Source organism: Bombus impatiens, unplaced genomic scaffold, assembly GCF_000188095.3.
Source record: "Bombus impatiens unplaced genomic scaffold, BIMP_2.2 scf_0318, whole genome shotgun sequence".
In the NCBI taxonomy this organism is placed as follows: Eukaryota; Metazoa; Arthropoda; class Insecta; order Hymenoptera; family Apidae; genus Bombus; species Bombus impatiens.
The window spans coordinates 788,265-809,807 of NT_176737.1; the positions used below are offsets into that span (position 1 = coordinate 788,265).

The window sequence follows — 21,543 nt, forward strand, 5'->3', positions numbered from 1 at the left end:
AAGCGCAGTCTTCGAGCCGTGGGAACACATATTCACGGGACTGGACTTCGTTAAAATAGAGAAGAACGCATCCGTGTTGGACTATTGGTTGCTCTTATTTATTAGATCGTCCGAAGAGTTTCTTTCGTTTTATGAGAAAATAAGAGACGCACAACGTTTTTCGTTTTATATTATTTTGTCGAATTACGTACGATCCATTTTCTTCTGTTGAGATAAACACCGCGATATTTCACAGACTTGATTTCACGCTCGTACGAAGGTGAATTGTTGTAAAAAGCCCGTTTGCGAAAGAAAGACACTTTTCGGGCAACCTAATTCATCGAGATTTTGTTAATAATAATTTCCACGCGAGTCAAATTTTCACTTCATTCGACCGTGTTTTCCACGAGTATTGCAATTTTCCCAATTTGTTAAATTTTTCTTCAATATATTCTTTAATATATCGTGATATTGCGATTGCGTGTAATTGAAAATTCGTTGATTCATACATGTTGGAATATTGACAAAAAATCTTCAGGCTTAACGCTAGATTTGTATAAGTCTATTGTATTATTTTAGGCAGCTTTTAGAAATGTATGACACAAAAAATTACTTTGTAAAAGATTATCATTAAGATTGCAAGAAATTGTACCATATCGTAGAGTTATAAATTATGGGGAAGATAACAAATAACGACATTTGTTATTTACAGCGATGAAGAAATTAAATTCAAACAATAAAGTTGCGATGAAATTTTGATTAATCTGTACTAATTCATATAGTTTTACTTCAAAGACCAAAATACATGTTTTCGAACATCGGTCATTGTTTAATGCGTCGATTCTGAAATAGATAGCATCAAAATTGTATAACCTTTCTATCGTGAAATTTAAATATGTATTTCTCTGAAAAATTCATGGCACGTAAAACAGTCGAATGTAAATATCGCCTTTTCCAAAAATGAGCAACGTTGGTCATTAAAAATTTCTTAAATCGTAGGTTACTCTGTTTCAAAATTCCTTAAGAATTTAAATAATAAATTAATACTCTAAATAGCAATTTGCAGAGATCAGTGACTACGATAGCTAAATAACATTATAATTAAATATCTTAAAAATTTAGAAACTTAAAAGAACCACGAACTAAATGATAGAAAATAATCAAAGTTGACTTTGTCTATCCACTCGTATCAAACGATACAGTAAGTCACAACGCGCGATATGTCGATTACAGGCATACACACGCATACGTACGCATACATCATTCGTTAATGAATCTCACGAGAAATGTATGAGTAAATGTGTATATCGTGTGTATACGATACATGTGCGAGTAAAGGACACGGGATCACGACGAAAGACACGAACTCGGGGTACGGAGACACATACTAATTAAACGGCAGTATTGTCTGGCCCGTTGTGCGAAGACATGCTAATTACATTTCGAAGAAGAAATCCTTTTTCACCCCATAGACTTGGCCATGAATGAAGCGCGAATCTCGCGCCCGTTTTCTTTTTTCCGCCGAATGAAAAGGATTTCTCCGTTGCTCGCTCATCGCCTCTGTCTGTCTCTCATGCGCCCGCGTACGTCTCCTCTGAAACGACCAACTGCTGTGTGCCAGTTCGTATATCCACGGGCCGACCCTAACGTCGCCATTGTATTCGACATATACATATATGCACATGAACACACGGTTCTTTTAAAAGAAAACTACTCGTCCGTCTGTGCCTTCTTCTCCTGAGAAGTCTTTTTCCTCTTGAACGACGACGATGTCGTCGATAACGAGGATGTTCATGGCTGTTGGTATTCGCGTATAAGCTATACATGCTTCCATTGGTTATTATATAAGTGATATGATGATACAGAGAGATCATAGAGTTTATTAGTCAATCGGTTAATTTCGGAATTAATCAAACGAATTGTATTGTATTGGGTCATCCTATAGGGAACGCAGCTTTTCTGAGAGCTGAATCAAAAATAATAAATCTTGTTACCACGTGAGGGTTTAATAAGTTTCTTTAGGTACGTTCGTAAAACTACAAAGTCCCGCAAATATTCGTAGTCTATGCACAGTTTTACATCAAATATTCACCGAACTCCTGAAATGGTGCAGTGCTTTTCTGACCAATACAAATTTATATTTATATCACAATTTCTCCTTTCGTTTTAAACTTATTGCATTGGTACGTCTATTTGCGGTTTTTCTATTTATGAATGAGAAGATATCATAAGTTCCAAGTAGGTAACTTTTTATCGTATGGAATACTTAAACACAGTTGGTGTCGAGAGCTTAATTAATGACTACGCTATATCTTGGCCCATACTATATACAATTGAAACGAACAATAAAACCCCGATGGTGGTAATTAGCGATCGAGGCTCGATAATCAGGTTGGTTTGTTGAACGGCATTGTGCCGGCCGTTCCCGGCCAACCGTTTCATTCAACGCATTTTGTTGTTATTTTGTATAAATATTTGCGGATTTTAATATGAAGTGACCGACAGAACGTGACGGCATAATGCGAAGGTGATGCAATTTAATAGAAATTACTTGAAATTCATTAAAACTACCGGCGCGCGAGTATCGAAATTAATTTATGCCCGTCGGTGAAACATGCGCCGCGATAAAATCGAAATTATTATAAATTCCGATGCCGCTGCTCTTGACCTTGTTGCATCGAATTAAATGTTTAAACGGATTTCGAACCCCCGTTTCGCGCGCCGCGCCGCTTCGAAAATGAGAGGAAAGCAATCGACAATCACACTCGAAACGCACACATTCGTTTCCCCACTAACCGTTCTTTCACCGTTTCGTTTGTTCTTTAGATTGACGAATGACGACGTAACAGAGAGCTGGCTGGTGCGCGGATACCGGGACACAAGAGGTAAGTCGAACTATGATTAAACAATAGGACTATTCTGGTGCGCGGTTTTCCTTTGACGGTGCATTCGTAATTTCCTAAGTGTCGCCCCGTGTCGAATCGCTCGAAAAATCATCGGCCGCGTAACAAGCGCGAAATTAAGCGAGCAGAAAAACGCGAGGAAACTGAATGCATATTGATTACGCTCGCTGAGAAGAAACGAGGGAACACGGTATTTATATTCGATGAAATATGTATCGCATTGACACGCCAGAAGAGCGAATGCAACACGTGTGAAAGGTAGCTTTCAATCTGGATATTTCAATATTTTTGTCTGCTCTGTTCCTTTCGACTTTTCGGCCACTTTTCAGCCGTCTCGTTAAAATCACTCGCACGCGCTCTCGTTTCTTGTCACTTTGTCGATCCACTGATAAAAATGCTACAATCGGATCTTGTTTTATCAGGTGTTTATAAGTAAATATACATGCACGATGCTTTATAATTTTATTAACTCAAACTACGGTGGGTAATTGAACCGTCGATGTGAAGTTTAACGATCGATGCAGGTTTTTGTCAATCATAATTTATACCGAAATAAAAATATGTAAAGGAATTACGTTAAATGATGGAAAGATATATAGATAATTTATATTTATTGACATACACAAATTTGTTATATTATTATTGCTTTTTTATTATTATTATGCCGCAGATGTTTATGCAAATTCATATTAATAATAAGGACAAATAAAGCATTGAAACTGGAATAAAAGAACGCTTTATTCTCTAAATGCAGTAATATATTCTTTGCTTTTAATATTCCGTTCCTTCTGATACGTGTTCCTTCGTGTGTGCACACTTTTTTCAATTATTGCATATGTACATCTACTTGTCATAAATACGTAAATATCCACGATATAATTGTTGTATAGCGGACTTTTGTCGTGCACTTCTTTGAGAAAATGTACTAATCTCGCAATCAATACCTCTAAAATTACCAGACTCTGAACATAAACTTAACTTCTCTTTTCTTCTCCTCAACGTGATCTATCGACTGAATTTTATACCTGTAGTTTGCTTAGCCTGCAAGTGCACAAGCACCTGCCGCTTACAAGCAGGCGAGCTATTCATAGGAAACATCGTGCGATATAAGCGCCGAGGCAGTCTCCGTCTTCGACAGATATCGTGGACGAAAGTTCACGTGGCCTACGGCTGCGGAGGCATCCGGCAAAGGTCTCTGATTCGACCAGTGCATTTTAATTCCTCCCCGTTGGCTCTCCGCCGTTCTTTTTTAACTTTTATACATCACCGGGCAGGATTATGCAAGCAAAGAGCCGAGGTCTTTCCATGACGCGGAGCGAATGCTTAGAATTTAAAATGCATTTCATATCGTTATGCTCTCCGCTTTCTCTTTCTCATCGCGCTCTTCTTTTGCCGGGCACCGTCTCTCGCTTCTTCGTACATCGCACGCGCCCCGTCTCCCTTTTTTCACCCTCTTTCTCTGAACCCCACACCCCCTCTTGTACCGTATCTGTTTCCCTCTTTTTCTCTCTTTCACCTTCCTCTCTGTCTTCGCTCTACTCCTCTTTCCAAGAATCAGTCCTCCTGCCCGCTCGTTCAACAGACGGCATATATGTCTTTATGAACGGTATGTGGAGTAGACAAGTGCATTAAAACCTCGGGCGTTAGTTCAAGCTTCAAGAGGGAGGAGGATGACTGGGTTGTAGGAGGGTAGATGGAGGGCTCAGGAGGACACACAAAGGAATGCAAAGTAAGAACCACGACCTCCGCCAAACCCCTTCTCGCGGCTGCCCCTCCATTCCGTGCTTCATCCGGCCTCATCCTCGGCAACCTGCTCCTCCACCTCCGTCATCTCCAACCATCTACCTCCTTCTTCACCGTATCGTTCTCCTCTGCCGGAGGTTACAACGCATTATCATACAAGGCGGTCCTCTCCTCGCCTTCCCTTAATTGTTTTCCACCCCCGTGTTTTCTTCTTCCTTCTCTCTCTCTTCCTTCTCTTTCGCTCCACGGTTCCATGCCTGTCATCCACCTCGCACTCCAACGTCTCCGGACAATCAGTGCCCTTCCCCCCTCCACCCTTCTCTTCGCACACCGATCACCTGCGTTGAAACCACCAAACGACACGGAAAGAGTGTTTCCCTTTGCCTTGGATGGAGACACTCGTCGCGGATCCACGAGTGGTCACTCGTAGGGCGCCGAATTCCACGCCTTCGAGCGCGATCATCCACGATTGTTCGACATCAAAGGTGGTTCCCAGCAACACTTTGTGCCTCGCCCGTCGAGTCTGTGTAACCAAGAGAAACTCGTGAGCCCGACAAGCCCAGGGATTCTGGTCTTTCTCCCTCCTTCTTCTCTTCCTTCCTTGCAGAAATAAGAATCAGTTTGATGAATTTTGAACGCGCCCTCTCTTCTAGTCCCCAAGCACCCGACAGATTCGTTTGAGCGTAACTGATTAAAGGAACGACGAGGTGTCGAAGGATCTTCGCGTTTCAATTATCGCCTCGCTTTTCTCTTGTTTATACGTTCGAGTGGACGCCAATCGTGATCTTTTACCGACAAAAATATCGGCTGCCTACTTTTAGCGCGGTGATTGTTGAACGATTCGTTTCGTGTCTTATCCGCACTGGTAGTGAATTGTCGTACGTTCGACTGTAATGCATGGTAATCTACATATATGTATATGAGGTTAGAATAAACAGTATTAGTTAAACTACAGATATTTCTGAAAGCAGCTTCCACGGAGGAGTAGCTGTATTTTAATAACGGACAACATGAATTTATAGTACCTTTCAAAAAGTGATTCGATTTCGATCGATTTTGAGTTGGCGTTTGTTGGTTTATTCAAACTATGTATTGGCAAATGGAGGTGTCTCCTTATGAATTCTAATGCTGGTGATCAGTGATATCCGTGCCAGTGAACGTGCTAATGCGCAGGAGGCAAACAGATCCCACGATCAGCGACCTTCCATATTTCCGCGTGCTCGTATATTTTTTCCTCTCGCGATGCGTTCCATTCGCGTTTCGCTCACCGATTACAATTTGCCGGCAAGTTGTTTGCCGCGCCAATTTATATTCGCCCAGCTCCCAGCACGTACCGCGTTCTCCGCTAACGTTCGGTTGCTAGGAGACGAACCGGGCCGCGGTCTGCAATTGAAATTAATTTGGTTGACTTTTTGAAAGCAAGCACGGACAATGGTTCGTGCGCAACCCGAGATGCTTCTCGCCATGGTTTCCGGTGAAATTTCACGTTCGATTCTATTTTTTATTTGACACGGCTCTCGTTTTACCGTCGTTACATCTCTGATGTAAGAAATATTTAATTGGCGAGGGAAAGAGGAGGACCAACTGGGAGGAAGGAAATCACACTTGCCACAATTATTTACCGATAAGTTTATTAGCAGAACCGTTCCGGTATATGTTCGCGGTATATGTGCAAAGTGTCTATTTGGGGATAATTTCGTGATGTTTATCTATGTAAATAAATGTGGTGTTCGAGTACACTGTTGATTCCCGTGGTGGATTAGGGAATCGAATTGTGCCTGGTGCTGCTCTTATGGGAATAGTCTGTTTCAATTTGTGACGGCGTCAGGTGTAGATTAGATAAATTCTTGGAAAAGGTTATGCGAGATAATGTTACTAGAAAAAGTTCTATTTGAATATCTATGTATATTCTATTTAAGGGATTTTCTGATTCTTCTATGATAAGGATGTAGTAGGTGAGCAATGTACTTTTCAGTGAAAATATTGAATTAGTATTATGAAATTTTTATTCGTTGTGCAAATATAAAAAGAACGAAGAAAAAAGCAGCTAATATTAAAATACTAGAATTAAAACTTCCGACTCAATTCGTCATTTCATCTTATGAATCTTTTTCTCAGAATGTCCCCTATTTTCTTGATATTTTAATATGTTTTCAGTTTTAAGATTACGAATAATAGATGTACAAATAAATAACGTAACTTTACACAGAAAATTCGAACAAACGAAAGTGAAACTAAATATCTCGACTCATTATGTTTAACGTAATGAATTGTGTACAATATTCAATGGCAAAGGTATTAATATTGGTAATAATTTCTGTAGAATTAAATTATATATTCGTTTGAAGGATGATAATACTTCTTTAACGTATTATTGAATTATTGTATAATTACAGAGCAATTACAATTACACATGCATAAAATAATATATGAAATAATTGTATCCAATTAGAATTAAATACCGAACTATTGTCGCTTTTAGCGCTAGAAAATAGAATGTTTTCTCGCTTCTGTGGTAAAATAAACAATGGTAAACTTAAAAATGAAAAAAGAGAAAAGGATATTACAATTACATATCTTTTTCTCATCTTCGAATGCTAACATAATTGCATGCTTAACTATTACGATTATCGTATCACACTTGGTCATTCTTACACGATACTACGCAAATTGTCAAAGATCACGGAGAGAGCGGCGATTAGTTACGACAAGTTACTGAAGTTTAGTCGCAACTTCCCGTTCCAGATCGACATCTGTTTAAGATGAAACGGTTCACCCTCGATTAACCTCGACGGATGTGAAATTTCTCGAACTCTCGTTAAGGATTCCAACGCTGTGCGATTCGCTTCTAAACCACAAGTAGTCGTTCTCGAACTCGATTAGCATTCTCATTTTCGGAGATATCAGAAATTGGCTCGGTTTCAAGAAAGCACCGTCTGAATCGAAGCGAGAAGCGTGACTTCGATAAAAGCGAAGTTGAGAAACATTAACGAAACAATTAAATTCATAATGCCGGTTGTGACATGGAGGAAACCGCGTGATATTCGATCGATCGTATTTTCAAAAGTGACAATTCGCCACGCCAGCGAGTTCACAAACACTTTCTTTCATCTGGTTTACGGTCGTGCGTCATCGGTACGATGTAACGCAATTACAAAGCCGTAACATACTAATTCGGTTAATTCCAAATTATCACCCCTGATTTTACGCGTCGTCAAGCATCGTTAACGCGGTGAGCTTGCGCGCGCGCGCCTATGCGGGGGCGATAAAAGCGATTCGCGTCGATTATGTATATGAGCGGCGGAAACCATTGCAAATTTTATTACGACAAACTAAACAGGCCGCGATCGCCGATCGAGAGAGGTTCTTCGCCGATTATAATGGCAAAAATATTAATTTGTCGACTATTGAACCAACTGCGAAGATCGTAATTTCGTTTGAAGGAAGTTAGGTGATGGTTACATCGTCCATCGGCACGAGAATATGATCGGTCTCTGTAACGCAAGTAGTTTGATCTCGTTTGTCTCAGAAGGATTCTATCTTTCTAAATATAAATAAAAATGGATTCACGATTACGATGATGAGAATTATGGTTGCAATATACGAGGAGAAACGTCAACTGTGATTAAGAGTTGTACGAAATTAATGAAAAATATTGGGATGGTCGACCATTTGATCGATATCGAGGTAAATTATAATTCGTCCAATATAACCTCGCTAATATGTAATTAAATTTATTAATTGAATAACAATATCGATAAAACGATTCTATGTGTTCAAGAAATACCAGATTTTACTCTATGTGCAACGTTTGAAGTGATTGAAGAACATTGACATTAATGCAAATAAAATTTTGCTAATAGATTTTACAGATTACAAGCTATCTAATCATACTTGACTTGCTTGCCATAACAACTTGAAAACTTGAATGCCATAACAACGAAAGCTACAACCCATGTGATATTACGTAGTTGGCAAATTATTGTACAATAGCTTCAATTACAGAGCTACGTATTTAAGTATAAAGAAAAAATGTTAGGGTTGGCAGATCATCGATAAGATGCATAATAAATATCGAGTGTGAAATTTGACAATGACCCTAAACGCGAATATAAAGGTTTGTTGAACGCTACACGACCTTGCTCTGATCGCAATTTCTGATATCAAAATACATCGATTTACACCTCCATTGTTCCTCGACTCGAAATGTATCATAAAACAGCGACATGTGTGAATACCTGCGACGCATCCCATGCTTTGTGTCGTTCGACCAGTCGACAGGCTTAATGGTTTTCTGAAATTTCTACCCGATTTACGAAATTGCTGTATCGGTACGTTTTTCATAACAAACAGCTATAATCGAACCTGTAATTAAATTTCCATCGCTGGAGCGATTTAGACCTTCCATAGAGAAAACTCGAGTGTTCACGTCTTGGATAACTTTTAAGAATTGCTTAGACATCGATGTAAACCTTAGAGGAGTGAACAAGTTATCAGATCGGTTGATTAAATCGTCTTCGACGTTTGTCAAACGTGAAATTAATCATTTCAAAAGTACGTTGACACTTTTCATGGATACGACTTGAAGGAACGAAACACGATCTGTCGTGGTTGTTTCGTTACAACCCATTATTACTTATCGAACACGTTGAAGTTTATTACAAGATACAATTGTCTCTGGAAATATATATTGTATCAAACAAATCAAAATTTTACCGCATCTCTACCCAAGCAACTGCCACCTAGTTACGTGACAAATTCCTGGGTACCAACGTCGACAGAAGACATAAGTCGCAAATGCCTATCATTGGCAATAATCAAGAACTACGAATTACCGGTGTTTTCTAATCACGCAACGAATACGAAAGCCTTGACAACTTCCCGGGGATCCGGTCGCTAATTAGTCGGAGCGGTTGGTACGAGAAAGAAGCAACACCGGATGCCGAAGGCTACCTCGACTTCGGAGAATACGAATAATTTCCCGAGCTAGGTGGAGCTCTTACATCACGGCTCGTCACCGTTTACGAGAACACTAGAGAATCACGGTGAATCTGCGAAGGCGTGTGTAAGTGTATCGAATCGCCGGCAAACGAAGGCGAGGCAATGCACGCTGAATGGCCATTGAGAATGGCGACCGACAATGGACGATCGGCGTTCTTCCGGAGCGATCGCCGTTTCCCGCGCGCTGTTCTACGCCCATTCCCGACGAACGGGGCCGGATCTTCGCTCACTGGGCCCCCATGATCGCGATTCGAGTCTACCAGGTTCCAGTTGTTACCAGGTTACCCGCCAATCGCGACTTTCCAAACGGAATAAAGAATCCGGATAATTGCACCCGCTGCAACCGTTCGCACGCGATCCGCGCCGTCTGCCTGCAACCAGTCCTTTTCCAGATGGAGGCATCGATTTTTGCGGACGGCCTCGAGCACCCATCCGCCTCGATATCGAGTTACTGACCACTTGGGGACGTATTATTGCTGAGGATGAGATGTCTAGGAACGATTGCTACCTCTAGAGTTAGACACTTATGTGATGGCTATTTCTGGTCATGTTAGATATTGGCAGAATTCTTGAACACGAGAAATTGATTCTCTATTTGGAATTTAGTCATCGGAAACTCTGCCACGTACGTTGGTCTTGGCGTATCTTGGTGTATTTATACGAATACGTTTATTGCTATATTAATGAATTAATGAAATAACTTCTTAGAGGGTAGTCAATGATCTTGCTTCTCTTTGATTTGTTCATGCGCAACAACTGCGCATCATAATTACTCAAATACAGAAAATAGAGTAGAATATTTACAAGAAATTAGAAAATAAGCTTTCGTATTGGTATCGTATAAAATTTTGAAAATTATCGAGTTACACTTAGAATTCTGAGAGCCTTCCAGATAAAATTTCGAATTTTTCATAGAATGTTATATTTCCGCTAATAAATTTTAAAGCAGAACTTGAAGAAGTACAAGAATTCATATTGACATCAACATGTTTCGCTTTATTCAAAATTAAAATTCGCATTGGACGTGGCCGTACGATCGACTTAGCATCCCTGAAAAGTCTCTACAGATCGTTAACCATCATGAATCCAAGAGAAAAGAAAAAGAAAAAAAACAGAAAAGTGGAAAGAAAGTACAGAGAAAGGCGGCAGAATTGTGTCACGGTTTCCACGCACGCAGACGAGCTACGAGCGGTAAATGGTGAAACTAGAGTGCTTAGATCACGATATAATGAACGTCGTACGAAGATTACGTTCGTGGGTGGAGAACCTATTTACATAGATGCAGAGGGTATGTTTGGATGGTAGGGAGCCGGAGAATTGCGTCGTCGGTATGGGGCAGAAGTACGTTCGCTCATGCACTTGCACTTCCACTCTTAACGGAGATTATGTGACGCGTATGTCATGTGGTCGGAGGCTTATGAGTCGTCAGTGACGGACACGTGAAGATGATTCTTTATCCGCTGTCTTTATCGTTCGACTAATATCCATCATTCTAGTAACCACATACACATATATATCTGCTTGCTTTCTAATGGAGAATATTTTTCATGGTAAAATTTTTACGATAACCAAAAGATTCTTATTTATCAAAATAAAACTGTAATTTAATCAATAGCTAACTATTATACCACGTGTTATTTGAGCTCAAGTACTGGGTTTTCTCTCCTTCTTTCTACTTTTTTCGATATAAATGTTGAAATTATTAAGTGATCGATAAAATTCATCTTATATATTAGTAATCGCATCTTTCCTTAAAATACTGTTCGTAAAGATATATTGGATCAATTAGTTATGTATCTTCTCATAATTTAAAGGCTCATGTACGCCTTTCCTCGCCTCGACGAGCTTCATAAGAGGACCTTCTTTGAAATTCAGAAAAACGTAGGTGTAAAAAACAATTGCGGTCAAGGAGTATATCGCCGCGGGTCTTGCAAGATACCGCCCGACGCTATCGTCCGGCAATATTTCCGGTTCCTGCCCAAGAAGCGTGTTCTCGAAGATAAATGGTTTATCGCGCTGTGAACCGGACTTTCTGTTCGTTTCTGCGAACTGAACTACACAAGACGGCGATGACGACGTCGACGAGGCAACGGGATGGAGAGGCGGCGGAGATAATTAAAGAGGGAAAATAATCCTGAATCAGCGTGTCCTCGAGCGGACGAAACGGATTCTCCTCGTGGCAGAGCGAAGGCTAAACGGATGCGCATTGTGCGCCACTCTTGCGCGTCGTCTTGTCACTGGTATCACAATCTCTGCACGTGAGCACACGACGACGATGAAAACACAACCTGAACGCAGTGACGATCTATCGGGTCTAGTCAGCGTGTCCGTCGCATCTTCTTTCGCTTTTGTGCGGCTGCGAAGGACAGATTCGTTGAATAGATTCTGCGTGGCGCGCGCGACAAGACGCCCGATCGGAAAGCTGTCGTCCGATCGCTTACGATATTTTCCATTCGCCCGCCATCCACCTCCGTCCGGCCCCCTGGCCACGAGTATTGATCGGAATCTCCGGTTTTTATGGAACCTTCTCTTCTCGCTCGGCCTGGATAACGCTCTCTACCTCGAACGATAACGCAACAATGAAGTCTGCAATTTCAAACAGGCAACCGCGGCATAAGGAGCGTATCAATGAGACGAAGGATAAACCGAGAAGGCGTAGTTCGATACGAAACCGCGAAATCAAGAAATGATATAATGGGTAGGGTCGGCGAATAGAAAGAAGTTGAACGAGCATAGAGAAACTCGTTTTCGAACAGCAAGCACCGATCGAACCGAAACAAAACGATGATGCTTTGATTGGCTGGCTTCGAGAAGTCTTGGAGTTCTGAAGTAAGAACGGATGGATGGAGAGAGGGCAGTGTTTGATCGTGAAAGAAAATCCAACGAATACGATAGAATTTCTAGGTAGCACGAGGAAGAGGAGAGGCAGCGACTGCATCCGCAGCTGCAGGAAAAAGAGAGGAGCATCGAACGGTCGAACCATCGGGCCGGCTCGTCTCATGACTCGCGGTATAAAACAATATTGATTGGTCGTACAATGTGGGTGGGATTATGGGGTGGATCGGTCGTGGAGGCGGAGAGGGTGGACCACGGTGCATTGTGCTCGCTGCGTCCGGTCAAACTTTTCATCGTCCCTCGCAGCTCTCCTCTCTTTTCTGCTCTCCTTTCTTTTTCTGTCCGCGCGCACCGACCTCTCTGTCCCTTTTCCCGTTGCCCTTCCATTCTCCCTTCGTCGTTCCTTTTTTCTCTTCTTTCCCGAGACCCCCGATAATTATTGCAGACTGTCTCGGTTTCGTTGGTCGCCCGATTCCTCCCGATTCCCGCTAACCTGCACGCTTCCAACTTTTCTACCCTTCCGCTCCAACTCAAGAAATCAGCCAAGATGTTGTACAGTCTGTACGAATCGTTCGTTCGTGTTATTTTTTCCATTGGTAATTTTTGATTGAAATGGAAATGGTCGTGGCACGATGTTGTGAGAAAAACGAATAGTTAATCAGCTACGTGATAAATATATCTATCTATAGATATATCTGGTAAGATTGATCTTAGCTTTGTTACTCAAACGTGGGAAAAAATCTTGTCCGCTTAGAAAAAATGTAATTTTATTATTGATAACTGAAAATTAAATGTTGTTCGCTGTTCAGAAAAACGTAGCCCAGAAAGGCTTAAATAATATGAATAATATAAAAGATTGAATCTCCAACGTAGGATCGATCTGGAGGAAATGCAGATTTGAAAATTTATCGTATAAATTTGACAAACACGACGTTATCATTAGCGTTATTGCATTTACATAAATATTATGTACTGCTTGCGAATTCCTGCAAATGGAAATATTACAACAAACGCGATGAAACGTTATTTATTTAATAACTTATATTTAATCTGTCAACATGAAATTACTATTAACAAACTTTCCAATTATATGAATTCCATCTCGTATCTTCTGTTCTTTTACATTTCACAATTTTAAATAGTCCATGCTTCCTTTAATAACCACCAACGATATCTGTCAAGTAACCACACTCCATATTGTCTTTAGATTAAACAATTCTTCGAATAAATGATTTTTTCAATTCTTTAGTTAATAATACAATAACTTTACTATATCGCCGAACATCAGAATCGTACTTTGTCTCCAAAGATCATCGTATTTATGCTACAAACGGCAATTAGATAGCTGTCGAAACCGATTCACGGGTGTCGAGTAAAAAAATCAATTTTTCCGTCGAAACGAAGTATTACACAACTTTGGTAATATTTAAAGCTGTTGCTCGTCGATTTCGTCGAACAGTATGCGGAAACTTTGAAAACTAATATCACCGTCAACTCTGGCTGACAAAGGCTCGCCCCAACGACATCACGCACACGTTCCTTCCACCCATACACACGCGCATTTTATAGATGCTCGCGCAAACACACGCGTTGTGTACACTTGGATTACTCGCAATTACGCTCCGTAGATCAGATGACTCTTCTCAGGCAGCGCCTTTATTGCGGCTTTATTAAACGGCGATGGCCGATGCGATCGGTCGTGGATCCTATAGTGACTATAGTGTGTAGTTACAAAGTCTGAAGGCGACAAACAAAAGAAGGCGCGATGAAAAATAAAAAATAGCGTGTGGCAGACTCGGAAAGGAACGGACCGTCACGGAACACACGACACACACACACACACACACACACACACACATACTGCGCAATAAAGAAAGAGAGAGAGAAAGAAAAAGACGGGAAAGCAAGAGCAACGGAGAGCAGAGGCGAATATACAAAGGAAAACGGAGAAAAAGGAGACGATGGTTCGCCAAATTGCGAGCTTCGAGGAACTCGCTACGAGAAGCTGTAAAACACCTAAACCATACGTCTACTTCTCCGCTTGGAGATACGCTTGCAGCCAGATACCGTGCAAGTATCGTGTAACTACGCGATAACTGTAGCGCACGACCGCGATACTTCTCCAACACGAAAGCAAAGGGTACACAGAACACACGAGAAATGTTTCTATGACTCGCTATTGCTCTGGCCAGGGCCAGGCAGTAGCGAGGAAGGCCACGTATGAGAGAAAAGTCGGAGGAATTGACGGCAAGGTGTGCACTCTGCGACCGTATACCGGAAAAATTCGAAACTCGGTAAACTCTACGAACTACGTAATGATACACATGTGTTATGGCCAACTTCGGCCCTTCAAACTGCCCGCCTTGTTACCATGGCTAGCTCACACGCTGCTACTCGTCGAATTTTCCAAATATACCGGCCAACTTCGCGATCGTCGTTTTCTTTTACGGTCACGTTTTGCCGACCACTGACAACTTCGTGGGAAGTTATGAGTGTGACGGCTTTGGTAACGTTCTTTGATAACAAGTATATGTCAGAAAATTCTGTTAAACGAGAGATAATTTTGTTCATCGTATAAACGTTCGTGCGACTGATAATTTACGATAGATATGGATATCCTATGTGCATATCGGTAATTAATTTTCATTATGAGTACAGGTTGTAATTAACTACCATTTTAACGATGATGTTACTTGAAAAGAACCATTAAAATTATGATACAACGTCTCTTTTTCTGTATTTTAATTGATCTTCTACAACCATTAGCACAAAATCACACAAACCTGCATATTATTAACAGCAATGAGCATGCATAATTGGAAAATTCCAAATTTCTCTTTACTCACAAAACATTCTTTCGTATTCCTTTTTTCGAACATACACCACGACTTGGTACAATTATTTACAAATTAATATTTAACTATAACCGTCTCTTTATTCATTTCCACGAGAAAGGATTCGCCTCCTGTTTCTCATTAAAGCCTAAAAAAACCGGTTCGAATGCTCGTTTCCCCGGTTTCAAAATTTCGCATTCACCGAATCGATTTCTCTTCTGGAACACGGTTCCGCTCGGTCCTCCCCCAACGGAAGTGACAATCGAGCCTCGTCTTTGCCGTTGCCCCATCACATCGGAGCGGTTACCAGAGGGAAACGAAGAACGAGCCGTTCGATCCGCGTCGAGATTGTTTCGCGAACGGTTCGACGTTTCGGAAGAAGGGTGGACATTCTTGGGAACAGCGCGCAGTTTGGTAATTTATTTCTTGCTGGATCTCCTGACCACAGGATGCCTGACGAGGGTGGCGCTCAGGTTCATTCCCAAACTGAACTTGGTTTAGTCCGCGCCGCCAACTATTTCGGAATTAATTAAACTATCGAGGCGACCGAGTGTGTGCGATTGAATCGTTAATTAGCAACTGCCCCCCGTGCTCGTCCCTCCACAAGTTACACAATCGGCACGCCCTGCCCTTTATTTACACTTGTCACGTCTTCAAATGTTCGGGGTTAGCATCGGGATGTTCTTCCAATTAGAAATTTCTTTCTCTTTCTCTTTTTTATCGCATAAAACTATCGGTATATTTAATAAAGCTCAAAACAAATAAATGATACTAAATGTTACGTAGTTCGCTATTTTTATATATCACTCTGTAACATGGATAATATACCAGTATGTATCAGATATCGAGTTAAAAAATAGAAGATTCGTCTGAAAGACAGAAAAAATTCTAGATATTCAATGTACCATGAAAACATAAAACGAAATCTACAATGCAAGAATTATCCAAATGTCAGACTCCACAGCACTTACAACTCAAAGTGCAGTTAGAACGCAATAAAAACAAATACTAAAAAAATCAAATGATAAAAACAACAATGCCAAACAACAGGCCATTGTTCCAAAGCACTCCACTTTCAAATCCGACAAGAAACGTGCAAACCTGAAATCGATAACTCAGTCGATCAAAATGAAAACTAATTATCGAAACGGCATACGAATTGATAAGAAAACGATTATCGACGATTGCTATCCGGACAATAAATACCATCGCGTGGCCATAAGTGTTGAAAAGGAAGCTCGGGGAAAAATCGCAAATAATAATAACTCTAACCGGTGGATATTTCTTTGAAACGTGGTGTATTTATTTGCGGACGAAAAATTATTCGGTCGAGGTCCAGCCACGATTTTCCCTGCACCCTTTCGACCACGAGTTATACCTGCACCGGCGCCGAAAGACGCGCAAGATTGTCAAGAATTACACAATGCCGCGCGACAAATGAAGCATTTCAGGGGAATGCGATCCGCCCCCCATCTCGTGCATGAAAACAAGGGGGAGCAGAGCAGGAGTTTAAAAAACAGAAAAAAATCAAGAGAAGGAGAGAGTTGGAGAGAGATAGATAGAAAAAGAGAGATTGTCCGTGCGGCGTACGAGCCTCGGAGCTCCATCAAGCCCTTCGAAAGGTTATGAATAAGGGATGAAGTTCATGCGTAGTGACGCACATACGCCGCCGGTGTCCACGCATTCATACGAACTCGGCCGAGTTTAAGCTCGATTGTATGCCGATAAACGAATAAATGTGCAAATTTGACGAACCAGCCCCACTCTCCCTGGCTGTCCTCTCTCACCCCTTGTCTCCCTTGCCCTCTCCTCATCTATTGGAAAAAGGACGCGCGTACAAGCACGCCTGTCAGCGACCAGTGTACGTGAGAGAAAATAGAAAAAAAGCAGAGAGAAAAAAGTTAAGAGAGAAAAAGATAGCAGATTATGCGCGTACGCTCATGCGTCCATACTTTCGAGAATTTTCTGGTCGCATCGTAGATGCGTGAGGGCTTGGGCGCGCGTTCCATGAGCTTCCCCAGAAAAATTCGACGTATATCCCAGGAACAAGTGCGCGAATATGTACATACGTGCGTGCGCACGTGAGTATATAATATATATATATATATACATATACGTGGAATATGTCAGTGGCCCCGAGTGGTGCATGTTGACGCGTAGATCGGCCCTGATGGGCGCGTTGGGCGTTCCTACGTGCGGAGTCGTGAATAAAAATAATTAACGGAAAATATATACGAACGTCGAAGCGGCGATTGATTTACGGGAATGCACGGAGGTACGAGGCGGGACCCGTAATTTCGCAAAAACCGCGTATCTGCGGGCTCGGCCTCGATTTTTGTTTTTACCCCGACCAACCAGATCGACTGCACACCTCGTACCTCTTTCTCTTTCTATTTCACGCTTTTTCTTTCTCTCTTTATCTCTGTCGATACACGCAGGAACAAGAAGCGCGCGTGTGTACGAGTGTGTCCGAGCCTGTGCAAATTTACGTTCGTGCACAAGCATTTAGGCGTGCATGAAATTTTTCGCCGTTCATCGCCCTCTCAAACTGTGCAGACTCGACGTTCCACGATACTCGTTGCCACAGATATTACGGATAATTTAGCAATAGCTTTTTACCTTTAATCAAATACGACAAATAATCCCAGGACACTTCACCATGGATAATGTTTTTTGTAGCGTCAGGAGGGTTTTACGTTTTGTTCGGCTAGTCGATTTTTTCGACATCCATCGTTAAACAGGGACAAAGACGAGAAAGTTTCGTTCGTTTCTTCATGGACAAATCAATATCTTTTTTGTCCATTTAATCATCGAATCTCTCTCCTGTCATCGTTTTTGCCGCGTGGAACCGTAAGTAATAGCTAGCATCGATGTTCGTTGAACAATACCCCTGTTTGATCGAATCGAAGAATCGTATTTTGTATAGAATCTATACAAGTCTCTCGTATTATCATTGCCTAAGTCATTCTCCTACAAGAACTAAAACTTCGTCATTACGCCAATGTATCCAGATGTAAATAGCTTGCAAATAGTATATAGCAGATGGTAGCCCACACCCCTACAATAATCGGTGCAGTTTACTCAGGATGGCGTGGAGTTATCTTTAAGAGACGTTGCGAGCTGCTTCCAAGTAATAGAATCGAAGTAATACGTCACATAATCCGAAGAAGCTTCTAAAGCTGCTATAGATCGAGCCGAACGAGCGCATGGGCTGCGTTTCGTCCAAAAGAATTTCCTTGATTAATCGCTCTTTTCCTAATATAATATCGCAATTGTTCCTCGTACAATCTTTTCTGTTCTTGAGGGTTCTTGTCCGACTACCACAAAAATCGTTCGTCGCTCGCGAGCTCCGGCACGGTCAGCAAACACCGAGAGAATAAATACGCGGCCCCGGCCCAGTGCTTCTCTTTCTTCCAAGATAATAACTTTTTTAATTAAAGGAAGCACAGCGACGGCAACGGAAAAAACAGCGTCACTGTGGAAAAGAGAGAAATAAAACGATAACACAGTGTGTCGCGTGACGTAAGGCACCTAGCACACCGCCGTTGCACTTTGCATTATCTTATTCTCGAGAGGGTGAGGCAGTTTACAAAGCAACGGGTGCGCGAAGCGGCGGAGCCGAAGAGACGATTTAACGCCCTGAACGACTTTCTCACCCCAGACTTAGACAGAGGATGGAGTGGGGGGAGGGGGTGAGAAACGAAGCACGAGGCGCTAGGGAGAACTAAGAACCTTGAGCGTTCCAGAGCAGAGAGAAAGACACACCGTTGGAAGAATAGCATGGTTGAAGAGGGACAGAGGACGAGTCTTGTAGACATAGGGCTAGGGTGCTTAGTTTGCCCGGTGTGAAAAGCGGAGAAAAGCGCAAGAGAGCTTTTTTTCCAACGGGCTCTGAAGTAAGTGGCTACATCGTACATAGCACGTAAGTCCACAGGTGTCCGCGGACAATGACTCGCGTCCCTGTTGTACGTCTGCACATGCACATGGTCCCGTGGATAGAGACCGCTGTGATCGGTTAACGTGTGTGCGTGTCACAGATTCGCGGCCCCGAGTGCCTGTGCGTTGCACGTCCGTATATACGCGGATCCTGCGAAGGGGTTGGACTACCGGCAGAAGTCTCTTAATTTCCGTGCTTCGGGACAAAGGGGAAAAAACGAGCGCTCGAGAAAAGAGTCGAAGATAGAAAAGGACCGTCCGACGTCTCCCTTTCTTCTTCTATCATTTTTCCGAGCCCTCTTGCTGCTTTCTACCGGTGCGCGTTTCCTCGCGCGTCCCCGTCTTCGTTCCTCTCCTGCTGCGCTCCTACCTGCCGCTTCTTCTTCATTCTCCTTCTCTCTTTTCTTTTTCCCTTAACTCTCTGCTCTTCGATGGTAAATAGTAAGAGAGAGGGAGACAACCAAGGCGACCACACGGCGAGGGTGCGCTGCGACTCGATACCGTGTACATATATATGTATATATACGCAAACATTCGCGTACCAGACAAGATCCTTTGAGTCTATCTCGTAACAGGTTTGCTCGGTACGTCAACCGGTGAAGCAGCCGTAGGATCGCCGTGACTTCAATTCCGCGATTGTTCGTTCCGCCAATCCCTCAGAAGTTAACTGAAGTGGCACAGAAGTTTTACCGCGTCATACGTGTCATTATATCTTCGGTTTATCCTGCGATTGTGCGTTCCGCGAAACAAGCTCGGCTCCGTTCCCCGGCAAATTTCTTTTCATACGAGGCACGCATGCGTTTCGTCGGTAATCTCGTCCGTGACTTCCGTTTGTTACTCCGCTTTATATGCGACGAAACCGCTGCATCGTTGATTTTTCGAAAGACTCGCGAAACATGGGCGTATTGAAAATTTCATGCGCTGGCGTTACTAGCACGGAATCGGGGACTAGATTTCTCTTCTGCTCGCCGCGCCGGTTCGTTGATCTTCGGCCGCTATCGAGTCTCCTTCCGTTTCATTGTCCTTTGTTGCGATTCTTATACGGCCTGTTCCTTTCTTTCAGAATTCACGGTGGAGACCACCCTTCGTTGTTAATATTTATTGGTGCTTATTTGAGAGCAGACAAAGGAGAGATTTATTGGAATAGAATGTAAAGAATAAGCTTAAAACGTAGTGTAGGTGCACTATCGATTGTGGCTACTCGAGATTATCTCTTTCGTTGTTTCAACTTGAATTATGAATAATATCGTGAGAACTATTTGTCTGTGTTTATTCTTGTGTAGGATTGTTTTGCTCCGATACTGCATTTATTTCTTGAGATTTACTAAGATGTACGTGGGTATAATTAAGAATGTAATAGCTATCGCGAGTATCGGAGCTGAATTGCGGAATAATGCAACGTGTCTATTCATCCAGACAAAACTAATATTTCTCCTTCTTAATTAAAAGTTAAATATGTATATATACGAACGTTATGAAACAATCGTATCAACTGGTGGTTGACGATTTTAGTCAAAGTCTCCCTTAACTCGTTCTTAATAAATCAATAACAAAAGCTCGAAAATAGTATCGGAAAAGCAATAAATCTTCCGATTCGATTCTAACGTAGTTAGTGCTTAAGAAACGACGGTCCGATACTTCGGCTAATAGCTGCTATAATATTAACAACTATTCGATAATAAATAAACATAGCGTGCAATCGTTTTATCGACTAAACGAAATTTCATTTTCCGTATCCAAAAACGATACACCTATTTTATCAAAATTATCCTCTCATCGAGCTTCGTTATCAATCATTACGTAATTATCAAAAAATTATCGCGTCATATGCGTCACCAACAGCAAAAGTATAAAACTAAGCAACATCTATAAGGCGTCCTCTTATTTCCGTACAATTCGATCACCATAACCAACAAACTGAAATCTATCCGACGAAGACATCGATCTCCGAGTTCTCGACTTAAATCCATTATCCTCGCGTTATTGTCTCCGCGATGAAGCAATTTCGACATCTGCCGAATGGCAGCTGAGAAAGAACAGCATCATCTCAAATTACTCTGGGCGTTTCTTCGACGTTGCGGTTCCCTTAGATTCCTCGTGCGGCCCGCGTGTAATGTCCGCCTGTCGCTAATACCAAAAATCTTGAAAAAGGTTCATCATCTGCTCGTGTAGTAGGTGGCTGTTTGTCTGTCTGTATGTCTGTATACGACGACTGCATAATGCCGATCGTCTCGTGTTTACGGCGTTTTGTGGGCAAACAGAATCGACGATCTCCTCCACTTTTCTTACTGCTTATTTTTGCCCTCCACCCC

At 41.9% G+C, this 21,543-nt stretch overlaps 1 long non-coding RNA gene across 2 annotated transcripts in view; it reads left to right on the plus strand.

The window, feature by feature from the left end:
• LOC105680710 overlaps positions 1–21,543 on the plus strand; it is a 121,430-nt gene that overhangs the window by 16,258 nt on the left and 83,629 nt on the right. For both annotated transcript variants that reach the window (XR_001102250.3, XR_004461636.1), the window contains exon 2: positions 2,806–2,864. This is a non-coding gene — a long non-coding RNA (uncharacterized LOC105680710). The remainder of the gene's footprint in view (positions 1–2,805; positions 2,865–21,543) is intronic.